Source organism: Palaemon carinicauda, chromosome 16 (genome assembly GCF_036898095.1).
Source record: "Palaemon carinicauda isolate YSFRI2023 chromosome 16, ASM3689809v2, whole genome shotgun sequence".
In the NCBI taxonomy this organism is placed as follows: domain Eukaryota; kingdom Metazoa; phylum Arthropoda; class Malacostraca; order Decapoda; family Palaemonidae; genus Palaemon; species Palaemon carinicauda.
The window spans coordinates 25,886,008-25,906,341 of NC_090740.1; the positions used below are offsets into that span (position 1 = coordinate 25,886,008).

At 34.4% G+C, this 20,334-nt stretch overlaps 1 protein-coding gene across 3 annotated transcripts in view; it reads left to right on the plus strand.

Annotated features, from left to right (window-relative positions):
* The window catches only part of LOC137655700 (collagen alpha-1(I) chain-like), a 511,707-nt gene that overhangs the window by 439,703 nt on the left and 51,670 nt on the right, over positions 1–20,334 (plus strand). For all 3 annotated transcript variants that reach the window (XM_068389690.1, XM_068389692.1, XM_068389691.1), the window contains one exon: positions 6,660–6,726. The gene's annotated coding sequence lies outside the window, so the exon portion shown is untranslated. The remainder of the gene's footprint in view (positions 1–6,659; positions 6,727–20,334) is intronic.

Below are 20,334 nucleotides of genomic sequence, written 5' to 3' on the forward strand. Positions count from 1 at the left end.
TAAGGATAGATAGAATTGTTTATAGGTAACAAAAAGGTATTTGTGGTGCTCACCTGGTAACACTTGTAGAGTTGTGTTGCAATAGTCCTTGGTTCTGAATTAAAAGATAGTGAGAAATAACATAACCTAGGATTACTTTTCAAGGAAGGATCAATAGATAGATAGTTGTAAGCTCTTCATATTTTTATTATTATCAAGCTAAGAATTTTAACATTCGATTTAAGAAATTGCTTATTATTGCATATTTAGATTTTACCTACAAATGAAGGGAGAGCCTAAGAAGGACTTAGAGAGAGAGAGAGAGAGAGAGAGGAGAGAGAGAGAGAGAGAGAGAGAGACTATTCCAAATATATGACGTTACAGTATATAGCCTAATACAGTAATTCATGGACTTTTCTAACTTATACTTGAGAGAGAGAGAGAGAGAGAGAGAGAGAGAGAGAGAGAGAGAGAGAGAGAGAGAGAACAAACAATAATATCTAACCTTGCCATACTCCCAGAGGTAATTATCTAGCTGTCATTTATGTGATCCCAATAGCCTTGAGGTTAAGGTTAAAAAACTTTTGTGTTTGGGGGCGGGGTGGGAGTGTTGGAGAATGGTGTGCTTAAGTATAAAGGAAAAAGGAATTAGATTCATTCAGTGTAAAGGAAATAGAGGTGAGATTTATACGGGTGATCAAGTTGTGTTCAGAAAGTGATTGTTCTGTAATCTTCTCTCCCATTCCCAGGAAACTTTTTAAGTTGAATTGTCCTTTGTGAGATTCTATACGCGTATAACATAATGTGTATAATATGTATAATATGTATACAGTATGTGTGTACTCCCTCTCCGCCCTACGGGGAGAGCTGAGCGTGACTGAACACACACACACACACATATATATATATATTATATATATATATATATATATATATACATATATATGTGTATGTATATATATATATATATATACATATATACATATGTACACACACACACACACACATATATATATATATATATATTGGTACGTGTTTTTCAACCATTAATTCATGGATTTCACAAGGACTGCATTGATCTGTGGAAATACACATCAACGTAAAAGATAGGACAATAGAAGTTTTTAATATAAAATCTGAATATTCACATTGTACGTTTAAATTTCAAACGTAATACCCTCTTTATTCAAGTGTAATTCCATTGTTCATTGTAGCCCCCGATGAAAACCATAGGCCAATGACTGAAACTGCAATCGGAGAAATAAATGCAAATGAAAAAAAAAAAAAACATCGAAAAGATTTTCGTTTTCATCCGCTGAAGATTAAATGCTGTCGGGAGATGATAGAATCCATATGTTCATCCAAGGCCTAGAGATAGATTGACAGTCACGTACGGCGAAGACCGTGCCTAAGAATATTTTATATATGTATATGTATACACACACAACACATACATACACACTATATATATATATATATATATATATATATATTTCCGGTCACGCTGTGCGGCATTGTCAGACGTATACCTACTCTGTCTCTCGAGTAAGGGGTTAGAGGAAGTAATCATACCCTGGAGAGCGAGGGGTACCCCGAGAGGCCCATTCGGAAACCACAACTGCCTTGTTGTAGTTAGCAAAGGGGTAGGGGATGGGAAGGGTTGAATCTGTGTGTTCATATCTATTCAAATATTTAGCCGTCGTTCATGGCTGGTCGCTTACAATAGTGTGTATACACACATACACACACACACACACACACACACATATATATATATATATATGTATATATATATATATATTGTGTGTATATTTGTCTGTTGATTTGTTCTTTTTATGAGATCTATAAAGATTACGTCACGTCTTTGCATTGGAAGCTGTGTAACATTCCCTTGGATAATAACTGCGTATGTTATGCAGTATTCATCCAGAGGATCTAAATGAAGTTTTGCTTGAAAGTATTATTCTCTCTCTCTCTCTCTCTCTCTCTCTCTCTCTCTCTCTCTCTCTCTCTTGTTACCACCTGTGAATAACACTTGTTAATTCAGGGATTAAACTTTTAAGGTAACTACCTTAGTTTGAGGTAATTTTCATGGTTTCAAGGTAATTCTAAGGTAATTTCGGTTTCACTAGCTCAAAGTTTAAGGAAATTGGTAAAAAGTTTTAAGGTAATCTTAGGTAAAGAGCAGCAGCCTTTAAGGTAATGGCCACATGGCACATGCTCGAGTTTAAACCCTGTCTGTTATACATCTAACCTCTGCGTCCGTGACTATTGTCATCAAGATAATTCTGATCCAAGTTCCAGTTGTTTACATCCCTGATTTATCTAGGAAATCACGTGACTTGGAAGCTTGTTTAGCGTGGCACATGCCACGGGATGCTAGATAAACACGGGCTCCGGACAAGGCCTCCTGACCTCTGACCCCCCCAAAGTTGCAGGTTTTCTTTTTGATTTTCTTTGCACGTTCGACTTTTATGATCCTGCACAACCTGCTCTCTGCCATGCAACAGCCTGCCGGTATGATATGCCTTCATGATTCATTGGGCTAACACTACAGGTGCTGTCTTTCGAAGATTTGGTTTTTTTTAGGGCTCTCTCTCTCTCTCTCTCTCCTCTCTCTCTCTCTCTCTCTCTCTCTATATATATATATATATATATTTATCTAAATAAAATTTTAATTACTCAAGGTTATTTTCGCATTACTAATAAACATACCTTGGGTATATTTCGTATTTCTTCCCCCTCAAAATCAACAATAGTAAAGATACATTTTTTTTTTCACCTAATTGTTCACTTCCAACCGAAAATTGTGTTTCAAATTTTGCTGTCTCTTTGATGTTCATGCGTATCGATTTTCTAGGTGAATAATTGTGTTTATATTAATTTTGTATGGGATGAATGATTGTTACCTATTTAAGGAGTTTTGTAAGGCATTCATGCATTTTGTTTTACTTACTTTAGTTTTTCGTGTAATGGATGACGACTGTGAACAAAGGAGTTCTGAAATGTTTATGTATTACTATTGTACTTTTTTTCAAAGAATATAAGCACTGAGAAAGGAAGCAAAGGGGTCAAGACTTGTATGAATATCCACTTTATTGTTACAATTATATTTGATTCCAGTTTGTTGGTATCTGTAAAATAATGTCCCAGGCTGTGGAAAAATTAGGTTGACCCAAAGTTCGCTGTTTTCTCTCTAGTCCTGGTTTCTATTGTCTGTAGTTTGTCCTATGATTTTGTTTGATGTGTGATGTTTGTCTCTTGTCTGCGTGACGTCACTTATACACATGTATTTATACATGCACAATGACCAGGTAAACGTAAACGTTACTTGCGGTATATGCCGATTTGTTTATTTTTTTCAAAGTTCCGAGAAAAAAAACATGAAAATTTCTCTTCTGTGACACTGTATTTCCTTTGTTTTGTTGTTCTTCATTGTTTTACCTTTCTTCATTGTTTTACCTTCACAATTAATAGATACAAGAAGCTTATAGTTTTTAATGTTAATTAGATTACGCTAGACTTCACTGAGGTTGATCTCTCATTTTGATAATTTTAGGATAATAATAAAATGACCTCTTAATATTTTTTTTCTTTTTAAAGATCTTTCGCTTAACCTTTTTACAATATTTATGATAACTTTAATTGAGGTGGACCTACTCGGTTATTGTCCATTAGATGGAGGAAGGAGGCGAAGAAGAACAGGTTTATCGGTTGGTGAGAAAGAAGAAGGAGGAGGAGGAGGAGAGGAATGTTTTGTGTTGATGATGTTGATGAAGATGATGTTGGGATAGGTGGGGGATATCGCAAGAGGTAAGGGCCTCGGTTACCTGGCATGTGGGCATGGTCCCACCGGGTAGAAGGGGCAGTGACCTCTGTCTTAAAACCCCTGTGCCCACCCTTCTCAAGGACATTTAATGAGGAGGGGTAGGATTTCGCGGGACTATTACACCTGGCATTTACCTGGCATGCACTTCGGGGTGCAACATCCATTGCCATCATCATGAATTTGCCATTGAGGGTGGTTTTTTTTCTTTTTCTTTTTTTTTTAATGAGGTCGTAGGTTTGATTAGCGCAGAGGGACGCACGGAGACTTGTTATCGTGGCATGTCTTGTCTGGTTGCCCTGATTTTTAACGATGGCAGAGTTGTTTTTATTTGTTATGCGGTTTAAATGTTTTTTTTAGTTCGTTTATAGGTCTCGATTTGTTTATTTAAGTATATATTCCCATCTACCAGTTTTAGCATTTTATTGTATATTAGGCACTTGTAGTTAGATTATATACTGTGTGTATATATATATATATATATATATATATGTATATTGATAACATCCTTTGCGGACAGTCATTTATTTTTAATCTCTCTCTCTCTCTCTCTCTCTCTCTCTCTCTCTCTCAGGTTTATATATTGCAGGGTTCATTGGTCATGACTGGGAGTGTTCTCACTTTGGTGAGAGAGAGAGAGAGAGAGAGAGAGAGAGAGAGAGATTCGGGGGTCTTATAGAATAGAGTTTGTCCTTAAAGAATGATACATTCGGACATTGATCAGAGCATATCGAAGACATAACACAGTACTGATGTCAGATACAAATGTAATGCCCAGAACATTTCGTGTAAATTTCCACCAATCTTTTGGAGATTGGTGTAGTGTTGATGAAAAGTATTACTCCGTTTCAACACGTTATTGTGTAGAGCAATTTCGTTATCTAACCAGGTAGTGCGTGCTACTTTTTTCGAGGAAAATCAGGATTCACATATATCCCGATGCCACCTGGACACGCTGGTTCATTGATAGACATCTCTCGTCATCTTCATTTGTAGGTAGTAGGTTGGCCAGGGCAACCAGCCACCCGTTGAGACACTACCGCTTGAGAGTTATTGGATCCTTTGACTGGCCAGACAGTAATACTTTGGAGCCCTATTTGCCTACACATGCACCGAATAGTCTGGCGTATTCTTTACACATTGTCGTCTTTCCTCTTACATCTGACAACACTGATATTACCAAACACTTCTTCTTCGATCAAGGGACTAATTACTGTACTGTAATTGTTCAGTGGCTACTTTCCTCTTGGTAAGGGTAGAAGAGACTCTTTAGCTATCGTAAGCAGCTCTTCATGGAGAAGGACACTCCAAAATCAATCGTTGTTCTCTAGTCTTGGGTAGTGCCATAGCCTCTGTACCATGGTCTTCCACTGTTAGGGTTAGAGTTCTCTTGCTTGAGGGTACACTCTGGCACACTATTCTATCTATTTTCTCTTCCTTTTGTTTTCTTGAAGTTTTTATAGTTTATATAGAAAATATTTATTTTAATGTTACTGTTCTAACAATATTTAAGTTTTCCTTGTTTCCTTTCCTCACTGGGCTATTTTCCCTGGTGGGGCCCCTGGGCTTATAGCATCCTGCTTTTCCAACTAGGGTTGTATTATTATTATTATTATTATTGTTATTACTAGCCAAGCTATAACCCTAGTTGGAAAAGCAAGATGCTATAGGCCCAAGGGCTCCAACAGGGAAAAATAGCCCAGTGAGGAAAGGAAATAAGGAAATAAATAAATGATGAGAATAAATTAACAGAATATCATTCTAAAAACAGTAACAGCGTCAAAACATCTTAGCAAGTAATAATAATAATAATAATAATAATAATATTAATAATAATGATAATAATAATAATAATGATGATGATGATAATAATAATAATAATAATAAATGATTTTCTAACAGGATCATTCATTTAAATGACCAAGTAGTGTGAAGGGGCCGTCAAAAATTACGGCTAAATATTTAGATGGATGTACGCGCGCAGATTCAACCCTTCCCACCCCCGACTCCCCATTCTTAACTACAACAAGGTAGTTTCGGTAATTTATTGGGGATTTTGGTTTCCAAGTGTACCTCATGGAGTACTCACTCTCACCAGAGTATGACTATTACCTCTCCCCTTTTCCCGAGGGACGGGGAGAGACCGAATAGTTATATATACACGTCTGGCAATGGCGCTGAGCGTCACCGGAAAGATATACAGTATATATATATATATATATATATTATATATATATATATATATATATATAGTATTTATCTATTTGCTAATTGCTTTATTTTCGTATCTCTTCTTTTTATTCATGTATGGACACAGCCGTTTTAGAGAGAGTATTCATGCAGATTAATGGCCCTGTGATAAAAGGAAATATATATATATATATATATACAGTATATATATATATATATATATACAGTATATATATATATATATATACAGTATATATATATATATATACAGTATATATATATATATATATACAGTATATATATATATATATATTACTGTATATATATATATATATATAACACACACGTCTACATATATAGTGTACTGGTATATATGTATATACCGTATACAGAGTATAGTGGTATATGTGTTTGTATATATATAATTATAAGAATATATTTATATAAATGTATTTATATACATTTATGTTTCTGTAATTTGTCTTTATAGTCATAGGTTTCTATGTTCTTCATTATTATTATTTAGGTAATAGTTAATCCCCCCCTTTTTTGGTACTTTGAAATTGTTAGAAACAACTTATTTAACAATATATATATAATTATCGAAACCTATATTTCTTATAAGACAAATATTTTAATGCCTTTTTTTTCATTTTTTTTTCAGGATCCTTTAGATTATGAGTGGGCTAGAAGACACGCTGTCCCGCTATTCATGGAGCCTAAATGACATGGTGAGTATGGAATCCATTTCCGTTTATGTTGTGTCCTCTGAACCATAGGTGATGACTATTTAACCTGTTGCCTTTTCTTATTTCAATTCATGCAACTAGTGCAGTGGCTTGGCACTTTATTGCATATACAGCTCTTTCTTTTAAAGTGTAAAAATCTTATATAACTATAACTGTATTTTTAAAGTATGCAGCCCTGTTCCCCCCCCCCTTTTTTTTTTGTGTGTGTGGAGATTGTTAAGTATAAAATATCACATTATGATGCTTTGCCTACTTAATATAATTTCGCTGAAATATGTAATGAAATTGAAATTGAAGTAAGGAGCAATTGCGTCATTATTTATTAGTTTTCTTTACTCATCATAAACACTGCCTTTTAGCCTAATTAGTTTACTCCATTTCCGAAAGAGGGGAAATGGACTTCCGTCAGTGATCTTAAATTCTTATTTCATTTCAAGTTTTACTTTTCCGATTAAAATTAAATGCTGATGAACTAAGCAAAACAGTGGGCCAGAAGTGCAGTGGACAACGAGGATTTTAATGGAAAAATTATACAAATTTTCACTTGAAATTATGTGTATCACACGGGAGATATACCCTATATTCTTCAACATCGAGGCAGTTTTTTTTTTTTTTTTTCTCAGGTGAAGGTTACCAGTGTGTTTAGCTTACTTATGGGATTTGTGGTTTAATTATTACCCTAGGTGTATGGGAAATCTATTACTACTCCCAAGTTAATGATTTTTTAAAACGATCTGCTTCTCAAAATAGTCTTTTTCCAAAAAGGGATTTTAAAATAAGGTTTCTCTGTCATTTTCACAGTCGACAAACCTTATATGTGAATAACTACTTAGTCAGTCGAGGTATAAAGAATTGAAAAAAAAAACAAAAAAAAAACCGGACCCGAGTAGCTTCCTATCTGTGTGACTGACCTCTTGTACTTTCGTTCTGCAAGCTCATTAATTATGTTCACGAGGTGTGAAAAAGGAAATAAACTACAATTCTATTTTTAGAAATGACACTGGGAATTTAAAATGGGGTGAGAAGATGACGAAATTATACAACAGCCTTTATATACTTTTGTCAATAGAAGTATATGGATGATGGGGGCAAAATAAAAAGGCAGAGAGTATTATACGGTATTGTGTGACGAGAATGAATAGTACGGGGCAAAGTACAAAATACATGTTAAGTTTATTTTTGTAATGCGTTAGAATTTGGTTGAAATTGACGGGGATAAAAACTGCACGGTCGAACACCTTATCAGTGAAGGTAATAGTGTGAAAATATTTCTTATTCGAAGAATGTAAGGCAGCTGGAACAAGTCTTAACTTACGGCTTATATGTAGATGGTATGGAAATCAGATTAAGATAGAGGTAAATCATCAGGGTAGATCTGAAGGACATTTCGTGCAAAGTTAGCTAAGTGTAAACGTAGAACACAAACACTATCCACCAAGATCTCTAAATGAGAATCTTTTATCTTTTATTATATGATGAAATTTTAGATAGACTTTTACATCCTCTCTCTCTCTCTCTCTCTCTCTCTCTCTCTCGTATGTATAATATATATATATATATGTATATATATATGTAATATATATATGTATATATATATTATATTATATATATATATATATTTATATATATGTATATATATATATATATATATATCTGTATATATACATATATATATATATAGATATATTATACACACGCACAACAAATGCAGATGTTTCTAGTCCGCTGCAGAAACAAAGTCCTCAGACATGCTCTTATTCGTGTCTGTGCTTTGGTCTTTTTTCATCACCACGCTGGCTAACTGCTGGTCAGTGATGGTTGGAGATTTTAGGCTAATCGCTCACAACAAACCAACCTAGTATGGACGGCCCTGACTAGTACACTTTTGCTAATCATGGCGATACACAAACCCTATCACCACGTTAAGGTATCCCCACGCAGTATTATTTTGCTGTGAACTTTTATTTGACTATATTCGCCTACTTCATTCCTAGACGATATCTCTTTCGGGCCATTTTATGCTCTCATTTTCTGAGGGATTAACGGATGTGGATTTTGTTAGACTTCAGGGGGATTTGAAGGGATTTGGAAAGGATTCTGCAGCGAAGGGGCGATGTTATGACATTTTCAGGAAGGTAAAGCCTCAATAGCACTTGGGTTAATTATTATGGTAATTTTTTCCCCAGGTTCCTTTTCCTTTTTTTAAAGTTTTCTCTTGATACTGTTTCGTTAATCTCTCTCTCTCTCTCTCTCTCTCTCTCTCTCTCTCTCTCTCTTTCTCTCTCTCTCTCTCTCTCTCTAATAGACCACTTTACTGTAATTATATTTCTGATCCTTCCAGTGTTTCTAGAATCACATTTTCCTTTTGTGTGTGTGTGTGTAGTCAGGATGTCAACTACAGAGACACTTAATCTTGGGAATCTTGTATTTCTTAACCATATTTCTTATTTTGCTTGCTCTCTCTCTCTCTCTCTCTCTCTCTCTCTCTCTCTTAAAAAAATTAGTGAAAGATTGACAGTTATGACTTGAGGTGATGATGGATGAATTTCTGTGAATTTAGAAGCGATTTTAGAAATCGCTCCCCAGCAATTCCTAAAATACACATATAATATTTTGTTAGATCTTAGGTCTTAGTAACTATAGGCCTACATTTATTGCCAATTTATGTTGGACTAAGCAACACTTAAAATATGTGTGCCTATGCTTGTATGAAAATACCGTATGAAAAAGAGAAGCTTTTTTTATGACTCCAGTTACTCGCTGTACTTTTGAGGAAAATGATTAAGAAAGTTTTCGTGCTCCCAAAACTTAAAATTGGCGTTGGTTTAATTTAGCGATGTGTCTCGGGGAGGGAACTCGTTCATTTTGCGCCCCTCTTTCCACTTTGAGATTCTGTAGGAAAGTAATATGAAGAAAAAATATTGCTTAATAGATTATCTTCATATTTCATCTTGAAATAAGTGGCACTGGATGTCTTTGACAGTAAGTTGCAATAATGGCATTTGCTGATTATAATTAACATTGATGATGATTATAAAATGTAACTAGTGAATGATAGGAAAAGGTATCACATTATGTCTCCTGGTATGAAAAGACTTGATTATTGTTCTCAACTAAAGCATAGTAACCTTTATTTTTCCTTTGGAAAACTATGTATGGCATGTTGGATATAGAAATGTTCCCTTTTTTACATATGTAGAACATTTTTTTTTTCAGTAGATTAGTTATCAAATTGATAATTCACTTTGGATACAAAGATCTGATAAAGACAAAATTGTATGTAAACCAGTGTGAAATGATACTGAACTATTGGACAGTCATTTGATAGTATATTTTTCTCGTCATTCACAATATTTTACTCGCAGTATTGTTGAAATTTTGCAATTTTCACTTTTTCCTTTTCGCATGTATTCAGTACATGATTTTTGGTACGCCTAATACACTGGTTTAATTTCTGTTAACTTAATTGTATCTCCCTTAATATCCTTGTGCCGATGCGCAGCTTTCAAGCATTAAAAATCATATTTGCAACCTCATTTTTCAAATTTTCAATTCCATTTTGAGGCTTTACAACCTTCTTTTTCAAATTTATTCAATACTATTTTGCAGCATTTGTAAACTCCTTTTTCTAATTTTCAATTCCATTTACAGCATTTGCAAACTTTCTTTTTCTAATATTCAATTTCGTTTTGCAGCATTTGCCAAAACCTACTTCTAATATTCAGTTCTGTTTTGCAGCATTTGCAACCTTTTTATAATTTTCAGTTCCATTTTTCTGCATTTGTAACCTATTCCTAATTTTCAATTCCATTCTGCAGCATTTGCAACCTTTCTATAATTTTCAGTTCCATTTTTCTGCATTTGTAACCTATTCCTAATCTTCAATTCCATTCTGCAGCATTTGCAACCTTTCCAATTTTCAATTCAATTTTGCGGCATTTGCAACCTTTTTCTAATTTTCAATTCCATTTTACAGTATTTGCAACCTTTTTCTCTAATTTTAAATTCCATTTTGCAGCATTTGCAACCTTTTTCCGATTTTCAATTCAGTTTTTGCATTATTTGCAACCTTTTTCTAGTTTTCAATTCCATTTTAACAGCATTTGAAACCTTTTTCTAATTTTCAATTCCATTTTACAGCATTTACAACCTTCTAATTTTCGATTCCATTTTGCAGCATTTGCAACATTTTTCTGATTTTCAATTCCATTTTACAGCATTTGCAACCTTTTTCTAATTTTGAATTCCATTCAACAGCATTTGCAACCTTTTTCTAATTTTCAATTCCATTTTACAGCTCTTGCAACATTTTTCTAATTTTCAATTCCATTTTACAGCATTTGCAATCTAATTCTAATTTTCAATTCCATTTTGCAGCATTTGCAACCTTTTTCTAATTATCAATTCCATTTTGCAGTATTTGCAACTTTTTCTAATTTTCAATTCCATAATGCGGCATTTGCAAACTCCTACTTCTAATTTTCAATTCCATTTTGCAGCATTTGTAACCTTTTTCTATTCCATTTTGCAGCCTTGTCCTACATTTTCCTTGCAGCATTTGCAACCTTCTTTTTCTAATTTTCAATTCCATTTTGCAGCATTTGAAACCCTTTTCTAATTTTCAATTCCATTTTTTTGCAGCATTTACCTTCTTGTAATTTTCAAATCCATTTTACGAAATTTGCAACTTTTTTTGTAATTTTCAATTTCATTTCACAGCCTTGTCCTACATTTTCCTTCTTAGTTTGTGCGCATAGCGGTATCAGCTGGCCTTTGGCTATACCCTTGTATATCTTTCCCTCTGTCACTCCCCTAGTCTCTTTTCATCGCCATACCTTTTCGTCTTCGTTTTTCCTCGTACTCCATCTCCATTCCACGATCATTTATCTTCCCCTCGCTTTCCCCCCCTTTTTTTTTCAATTCCTTCCCCTCTCATGTCAGTTCCCTTAGCAATTCTTGTTCTGTCCTTATTCCTTTTATGCGTCTCGTGATCTATCGCCACCCGCCCTTCTTTTGTTTGTTTCTCCGTGCGCCTTTTTCTGTTTATAGTTTTCTATTTATCTCTTTTCATTTATTGTTGATATTTTTAATTTTTTGTCTACTTTATTTCTGATCTTTGATTCTCTCTCTCTCTCTCTCTCTCTCTCTCTCTCTCTCTCTCTCTAGAAGCTGTCGTCTTTAACTCCGTGTGTCTTTGTTCTTTCTTCCCTGTCTCTTCTCCCCTATTCGTCTTTTTTTCTTTCCTCCTTTTATTCTTCTCCCTTATCTTTGTTACCTATATCCTCATCTATTCTCAGCTTAATGTTCACGATTATTATGCCACATTCATAATTTTCTGCTTCTCGTTAACATTCAGTAATTTATGTTTATTTTCGCCAAGTTTAATTTATATATTGGTACGTATCCATATGTAATTATTATTATTATTATTATTATTATTATTATTATTATTATTATTATTGTCGTTGTTGTTGTTTTTATTATTATTACAAGCTAAGCTACAACCCTGGTTGGAAAAGCAGGATACTATAAGACCAAGGACTCCAACATGGAAAAATAGCTCAGTGAGGAAACTATATATATATATATATATATATATATATATAAATGCTGTATATATGAATTTGATTATGTATGATAATTAAAAATTCTTGTTATTTATAATATGTATTTGAATTTAGATAAAGGTGTGAAAGTTAATACGTTTGATATTGTGAATTTAAGTCAGACAAAGTTTTCGTGATAACGCACTTTTCTGATGAAAAATATATTCTACAAAATTTCGTCATGATGTAAGCAGCTCTTTTAGGAGGAGGACACTCCAAAATCAAACCATTGTTCTCTAGTAGTGCCATAGCCTTTGTACTGTGTTCTCCTTTCACTATCTTGAGTTGGAGTTCTCTTGCTTGAGGGTACACTTGGACACACTATTTTTTATCTTATTTCTCTCCCTCTCTTTTTTGAAGTTTTTCTAGTTTATGTATGAAAGATCTATTTAATGTTGTTACTGTTCTTAAAATATCTTACGTTAATTGTTCATTACTTTTCTTGGAGTTTATTTATTTCCTTATTTCCTTTCCTCACTGGACTATTTTCCCTATTAGAGCCCTTGGACTTATAGCATCTTGCTTTTCCAACTAGGGTTGTTGTTTAGCTAGTAATGATAATAAAAATCATGTTTTTATTTTTTGCAAAATAATTTCCCCTTAATTTTCATTTATTTGCTTTTGTTTCTATTTGTATTGTATATCCGTTCGTTCTTATTCTCATTTTCTTCCTCATCTCTCCCTTTCCTATACTCTTCCACCTGGCCGCAGCCACTTGAGAAATAAAGTAGGTAAGTTTGTGGTATTGAGTTGGGAAACTTTAAATGGGTGTTCTCTCTCTCTCTCTCTCTCTCTCTCTCTCTCTCTCTCTCTCTCGTTCATTGTTGGACAAAGGTCTCAGATATATCAACTAATGTTTCATCACCATGGTGGCCAGTGCAGATTGGTTATGGTGGGAGATTTTCGTCTGATTGCTAACAACAAACCAACCTAGTATGTGTGGCTCTGACTAGTACAGCTTGGCTGATCATGGCGATGCGCAAACCCTTTCACAACGTTAAAGTATCTCCACTGTCATACATATACAGTATGTAAAGATGTACAGTATATATATATATATATATATATATAGTCTCTCTCTCTCTCTCTCTCTCTCTCTCTCTCTCTCTCTCTCATAAAATCGTGTTGACCTGCCAATCTGGAGAAAGGTTGAATTGAAACCAATGTGTACAAAATTTGATCATATCCATAGGTTGTATTTGTATTTTCTCTATATACAGCATAATCGTGTACTTATTGTTTTTGTTATCACTATTGTAAAGTTTGTTTTCAAATATAATGAGAACTTTTTGAATCTTTTTAATTATTATTCTGTCTGGAGATATTGACCAAAATGCGTCCCAGACTGCACCAGTGTCGTCTAGTCCATTGCAATATTCCTGGACTACATAGCAATATTAGAAACCTTACAGTTGTCTCCAGATATGATGTATTATGTTCAGAGACTTAGGTATCCCAAAAGAGGGGAATGGTGGTGTATATTAGGACTGAGTATCCTGTTCTCAGACTGAGTATCCTGTTCTCAGACTGAGTAGCCTTTATTTCAGAAGTCTTGCTATTAATATCAATGTCATGAGTTTCATGTCATAAATATTTTGGTAGGCATAACCACTTTTTGTGTTTGTGTGTTCCATCAATCGGAATGCAAACTTGGAGGATGTTTCTATCTTGGAGTTACTATATGGGTACGATATAAGTTAATATAAGCACTTTGGGACTTATTGGTGATTTCATTGATCACCACATGGAGTGGTTGAATTCTGTTTTTTCCCAATGATTGCCATGGCTTAATAGCTTTTGACTTTGCTTCTGATTCAGGCTGTGAATAAATCATAAGTGAATCTACTCACAAGTCTGGTAATTGTTTGGACCTAATAAACGCTGAATCCCATTCCAATGTTGGTCCTGCATTTGGGACTTCTAATCATGCTTTGGTTTCGTTAGTAATTAGGACTTAGCAGCATGTCCCTATGTGCCATACTCTTATATATATATATATATATATATAGATAGATAGATAGATAGATAGATATATAGATATATAGATATATATATATATATATATGTGTGTGTGTGTGTGTGTGTATAGGTCTATACATATATAATTATTTTTTGCACTTGGATTAGTTGCAATTGTATAATGGTGTTGTTTTATTAAATGAAAATCTGGTAAATAATTAATAGTCATATTCCTACTTTGCATCAATTCCTCTCCTGATTATAGACTTTGGGTTGCTGAATCCCTTAATAGATATGTAGCTAAAATTAGTGCATGGTGTGAATTATATGGGATAAAGTTGAACCGTTATAGCTAGGGGTTTAGAGAATGAAATCGCTAAAGGAAGTCCACTGGCGAAATCTAACCGAGGGCCTTTGCATCAATGGGCGTAGGAGATGATGATGATGATGAAAGTTGAACCTTAAATAAACTCAGTATATGATTGTGAGTAGGTCAACGACAGTAGTTCATCTACCTCTAGTGTTGTAGCTTACCTAGTAATAATAATAATAATAATAATAATAATAATAATAATAATAATAATAATAATAATAATAATAATCCCACATTTTCTGGAGCAAGGCGAAAAAAAGACCAGGTGTTCTGATGTATGAACGTAGGCTAGAATGAAGGACGCTAAATTTCTTGCTTAAAGAGTGACGCAATTAAAAGAAAATATCTATTGAACGTCCAAAGAAAATTTCACTGCCGCTTCTTCGCCTTTTCTTACTGTTCGTTTAAATTTATTATTCATTATGTTGCTGCCTGAAGAGTCATCTTTTTCATTATTATTCTCTTCAGTGTTTTTTGTTATTATTATTATTATTATTTACTAAGGTACAACCCTAGTTGGAAAAACAGGATGCTATAAGCCCAGGGGCCCCAACTAGGAAAATAGCCCAGTGAGGAAAGGAAACAAGGAAAATTAAAATATTTAAAGAACAGTAACAACATTAGAAAAATATTTCCTATACAAAATATCAAAACTTAACGTAACATTTCTTCTATTTTTTATCCATGATCTTGAAAATATCCTTCTCATCATAAAATTGAAGTCTTCCTTGAGCGATTTCATTCTCTAAACTCTTTTCTATAAAATTTTCATCTTTGTTTTTTTTTTACATTGTTGAATATTATTTTCTTCTCAATGACGCAATGTTTTTGTAACTTTCCTCTCTTTTCCATTATCCTGTCCATTAGATTTTTAATATATTCATTTTTTTTCTTCCGTAGCTCTAAAATGTTCCTTTTTTTCCACATCTGTAGAATATTCTTTTCTTCTCAATGGCTCAATATTTTTAAACTTTATTCTCTTTTCCATCAGGTTTTTTTAATATATTTGTTGCTTTTCAGTAGTTTGATTTCTTTTAGACACGTTTTTTCGCGTATTTTAAAACCTTTGATGATGAAACTTTTGAACATCTATGACTCACTTTCCATCTCATTTTACTTCATAATAAATTCGGGATGTTGCCCTTCATCTCTCTCTCTCTCTCTCTCTCTCTCTCTCTCTCTCTCATTGATTTTCATTGAATACGTTTCCATGCCAAACAGGTTACATTTGGCGGCTCTTTTAAAACATGAGTTTTCACCCCTTCCCAAAATTATTCCAAAACTGATTTCATAAAATAAATTATTATCAAAGAGATTGCGTGATTGAGAAAGTAGATACTTAGTGGCTCCTCATTTCTTAAACCAGTAGATGGCAGCTAATGCATGACCTGATGCTGAGGTCACAGATCCTTACTTCGGGTTGAATCTTGTAGAAAGAATCCGGCTAAGTTTTTTTTTTTTTTTTTTTGAAGGGTGTACTAACGATGATAGGTGTTTCCAAAGAGTCCAGGGGGACTTTTACAAATCTTGAAATTAGTTCTTTATTTTGCCCACTATTATTTCTTTTTACTCAACAATTAGTTCATGTTTTCTTCTGAGTTCATGCCTTCCTACACTGTTAAAAATGTGAATTAAAAATACAGTAAAAGGCTGTTTTTTTTTTTTTTACCAGTTTACAAACGGACATATTGACCTGTAAAAGATAATAACAAAGTAAGGTAAAATAACGGTCGCCTGTATTTTACTGAAATACGGCTAAGATCGGTATATTTTTACGGAAAAATTCCTGTTAAAAGTACGGTTATTTTAACTGTAAGTCAAATGAGTTCGGATTGTATATTTAAAATTACTTTATATTCGAGAGTTTATTTGTGTGGTCCCCTCGTTAGGAAGCGAATTAAAAGCTAAGCGATTGCAGGGGATCGGATTATCCAACTGGTAGATATTAATATCTGTATCAAAAGTTTTTTTTTTCTTCTTCTTCTTTTGGCTGTCCTAGGTCCTTATATGTCTTGCGTACACCAAAAAAATCTGTTTTGTGGCGATTTTCTCAAGTCAACAATCTCTCTCTCTCTCTCTCTCTCTCTCTCTCTCTCTCTCTCTCTCTGATCAGCATTATTATCATTATTATTACTTACTAAACTACACCCTAGCTGGAAAAGTAGGATGCTATAAGCCCAGGGGCTCCAACAAGGAAAATAGCCCTGTGAGGAAAGGAGACAAGGAAAAATATATTTTAAGAATAACATTAAAATAAATATCGCCTATATAAACTATAAAAAATTTAACAAAACAAGAGGAGAACCATGAAAAATTGAGAGAATATTCATTATGAGATTTTTACTGTGGTCTCTTCAAGAGTTTGATTTCTGAATAAAAACATTGGCATTTGAATTTTGTAGAGGTCACGGGTGTGAAAAGGTTAGGAGGCAGCAACTGACCCACGCGCTTTCACCTTGTTCAAGCCCAAACTGTTTTTCCCCAACAGTCCGGTCATGCATTAGTTTATCAATTTTCTACAAACAATTTTATAGATTTTCCAGTCCGCTTTGTCATCTTTACTTTTTTTACAATAAGCAGTTCGGTAGATGCCACTGTAGTTTACTGTATCTATTTTCTTGTTTCCTTTCCTCACTGGGCTATTTTTCTGTGTGGGAGCCCTTGGGCGTATAGCATCTTGCTTTTTTTTTAAAAACTATGATTATAGTTTAGCTAATGATAATAATAATAATAATAATAATAATAATAATAATAATAATAATAATAATAATAATAATAATAATTTCTGGAACACATCCAGGTAAACGGTGATAATTCTAATAGAAAAAATCTAAATTATTTTGCAATTGGAGTGGATCTGTAAGTATGGAGTTAGCCCTATATACCACAATTTTGTCTGATATTGTTAACATCTTTATAACTTTAAAACAAATTTTTTTTTTTAGAGAGAGAGAGAGAGAGAGAGAGAGAGAGAGAGAGAGAGACTACCAACTGGAATGACTTTACTGTATAGTCTCCAGAATGATATACAGTAGTCAGATGTTTTCTGGTGTACAAGACGATGTGTACATAATTTTTTCTGAAACTGTACACGTGATTAATTGTATTTTTGGCAAATAGTATGATCTCTGTACATTGTTTTAATACAGTAGACTCAGTAGCGGTATGTACAGAGACGAGGCAATAAAGTCTGAAATTTACTATTTTCATTTGGAACATTTTTTTTCTTTTGAGGGTATCTAAATAAAAAAAAAGATATTGGTTCCTGAGACCTCAGAGAAAGAGAAAAGGTTCACGAGTAAAGAAAACCCCTCTCTCTCTCTCTCTCTCTCTCTCTCTCTCTCTCTCTCTGTTATTCTTAAAGAAATAAAAAAAATGTAGATTACAACAATCTATTCACCCTTAGCACAAATCAGTCCAGAGGTAACGGATACAAACTGGTATGTGGCAATTTCTTTACATACAAAATAGTAAATACTTGGAATAGACTTCCATTGGATGTAGTAAACAGTAATACAGTAAGAGTTCATAAATAAGTTAGAAAAGATCATAAGAACTCTAAATGCTTAAACTAAATCGCTCTACCTAAAAGCAAATGGAGTCTCCGCGGTTGGACTAAAAGTCTTTGAGACATCCAAAATCATTGTAACTCCTTGCAACTCTCCCTCTCTCTCTCTCTCTCTCTCTCTCTCTCTCTCTCTCTCTCTCTTCTTTGTGCGCCCTCGAGCGAGTTCATTATGTTTATAAATTCGATTGAATTTTTTACATCCCTATGTATGTATATATACAGCGCATGCGTGTTACATATATGCATACACCATAGTTCAATTATCTTAATTTTCCCACTGGCATAATTTTACTAGTGTTATATTCTTATTCTACACTGGCTATTTAGTCAAGTTATCAAATTAGATAAAGACGCATTATGATTAGTATATAAACCCCGAGGATAGAAATATTTTAAGATTATATTCATACCAAAAATTACTTTTAAAAGCAAGTTTTTCAAGTTAAATATTGCCAAGCTATGATTTTGGCCTTAGAATATACGAGGCGAAATACTGTAAGTGTTATGTTGAAAGTTTTGAAAATCATTCAATGTTGCCTCCTTGGATGTGATGTGATCTCCGTGTGTTTTTCATACTCCTATATTATCCAGGTCTGCCTTGTTAAAAACAGAGAGAGAGAGAGAGAGAGAGAGAGAGAGAGAGAGAGAGACGCGAACAAAAACGAGCACTTCAAACAAAGCTACATTTCTTGTGGCGGAGGCGTCACTTTTTCATTTTACACTAACGACTGGGTGGCTGTATGATAAATAATTTTTGTTCGGTCTCAGATATAATTCAGGAGGGCAGAAATTTATTAAAAATGGAGATGACATCAGGCGCTGCTAAAAGGTTTATTGGGAAGACAGTGTCCAAAACGCCTGCCTCTCCTCCTCCTGCTCCTCTTGCTTCAACCTTCTCACTTGCACGCGTTGCCCTCGGTAATTTCTCATGCTTATTAATTTTGAGCGAGATGTTAGTTTTTAAGTGTTGATTACTGGTTAAAGTAGTGATAGAGTGCTTTCTACTCCACCACCTGACTTTCAAGTAGATTATATAACTCCCTCCATTTTAAGCTGAGACCACAGGACAAGATTGTGACGAGGGGATTAGGGAAACCGAAGTCAAGTTGGTTGCATTCGAACACCACGACAGCTTTACTTCGGGACCCGAAGCCGTTGGTACGACAGCCGTTGGTTACCGCTCCGAGAGCCGCTCAATTTTCGCTCTTGTTCCTGGTGCAACATAAGGGCGGGTTTACCTCTAGCTTTTTATAGGCGTGATGCGCCTTTCAGCCTCACCGGCATATTGATGACGCGTTGATCAACAAATAATTCTGGAGTTGGGATATTTTTTGTAGTGTCTGTGCGATGACTTGGAATGGTGTATGTTCACACACACACACACATACACACACAGAATGCCAATGTTCCCCCTCCCACGTTTGTGTTATGTATTAGTGTTTGAGCGTTGTTAGTTTTTGTATGGATACGTTCTCTTTTATTTTGTCCACTCGGTTGCATGTATTCTTTTTCTCATTAGGTTTACTGTTGCGGCCAAAATGCGTAGTCCGTTATATCTTTTCTACGCCCAATGTACGGCTAAACAGATCGTAGAATTATTGCTTGTAACCTTGATGCAACGCTCGTGTGCTTATGTAAGTGAGCAAGTACTATGAAGCGGGCACGCGCGCACTCCAAATGTACTCTCTCGTGCTGCCTCTCATTTAATGTACTGGAGGTTTATCCTTTTTAATAAAAGTTTTCTGCGGTTCATATAAGTTTTTAAATGGTTTTAGCGTAATGCTGTGACAATACATTGGTGCGTGTTAACGCGTTCCTTGCTAGTAGCTCATTCGGCATCCCGACTGCACCTCCCTTCTCCCTTGCCTCCATTTCTCTGGTGAATAATTAAGAAGTTTTTAGAACAGGCGTCCGGCTAGTTCATTATTTGATGTACATTTCACCTGCGGACGAGTTTATATATTTTTCGTAAGAACCGCAATCTAATCTCCATTGCGTATATACGTTATTCGGCGCTGGGATAATTGCAACAGTTCTTTGTTTCTGTTACATCACAACTCTTAATGCCACCGCACAATAATGTT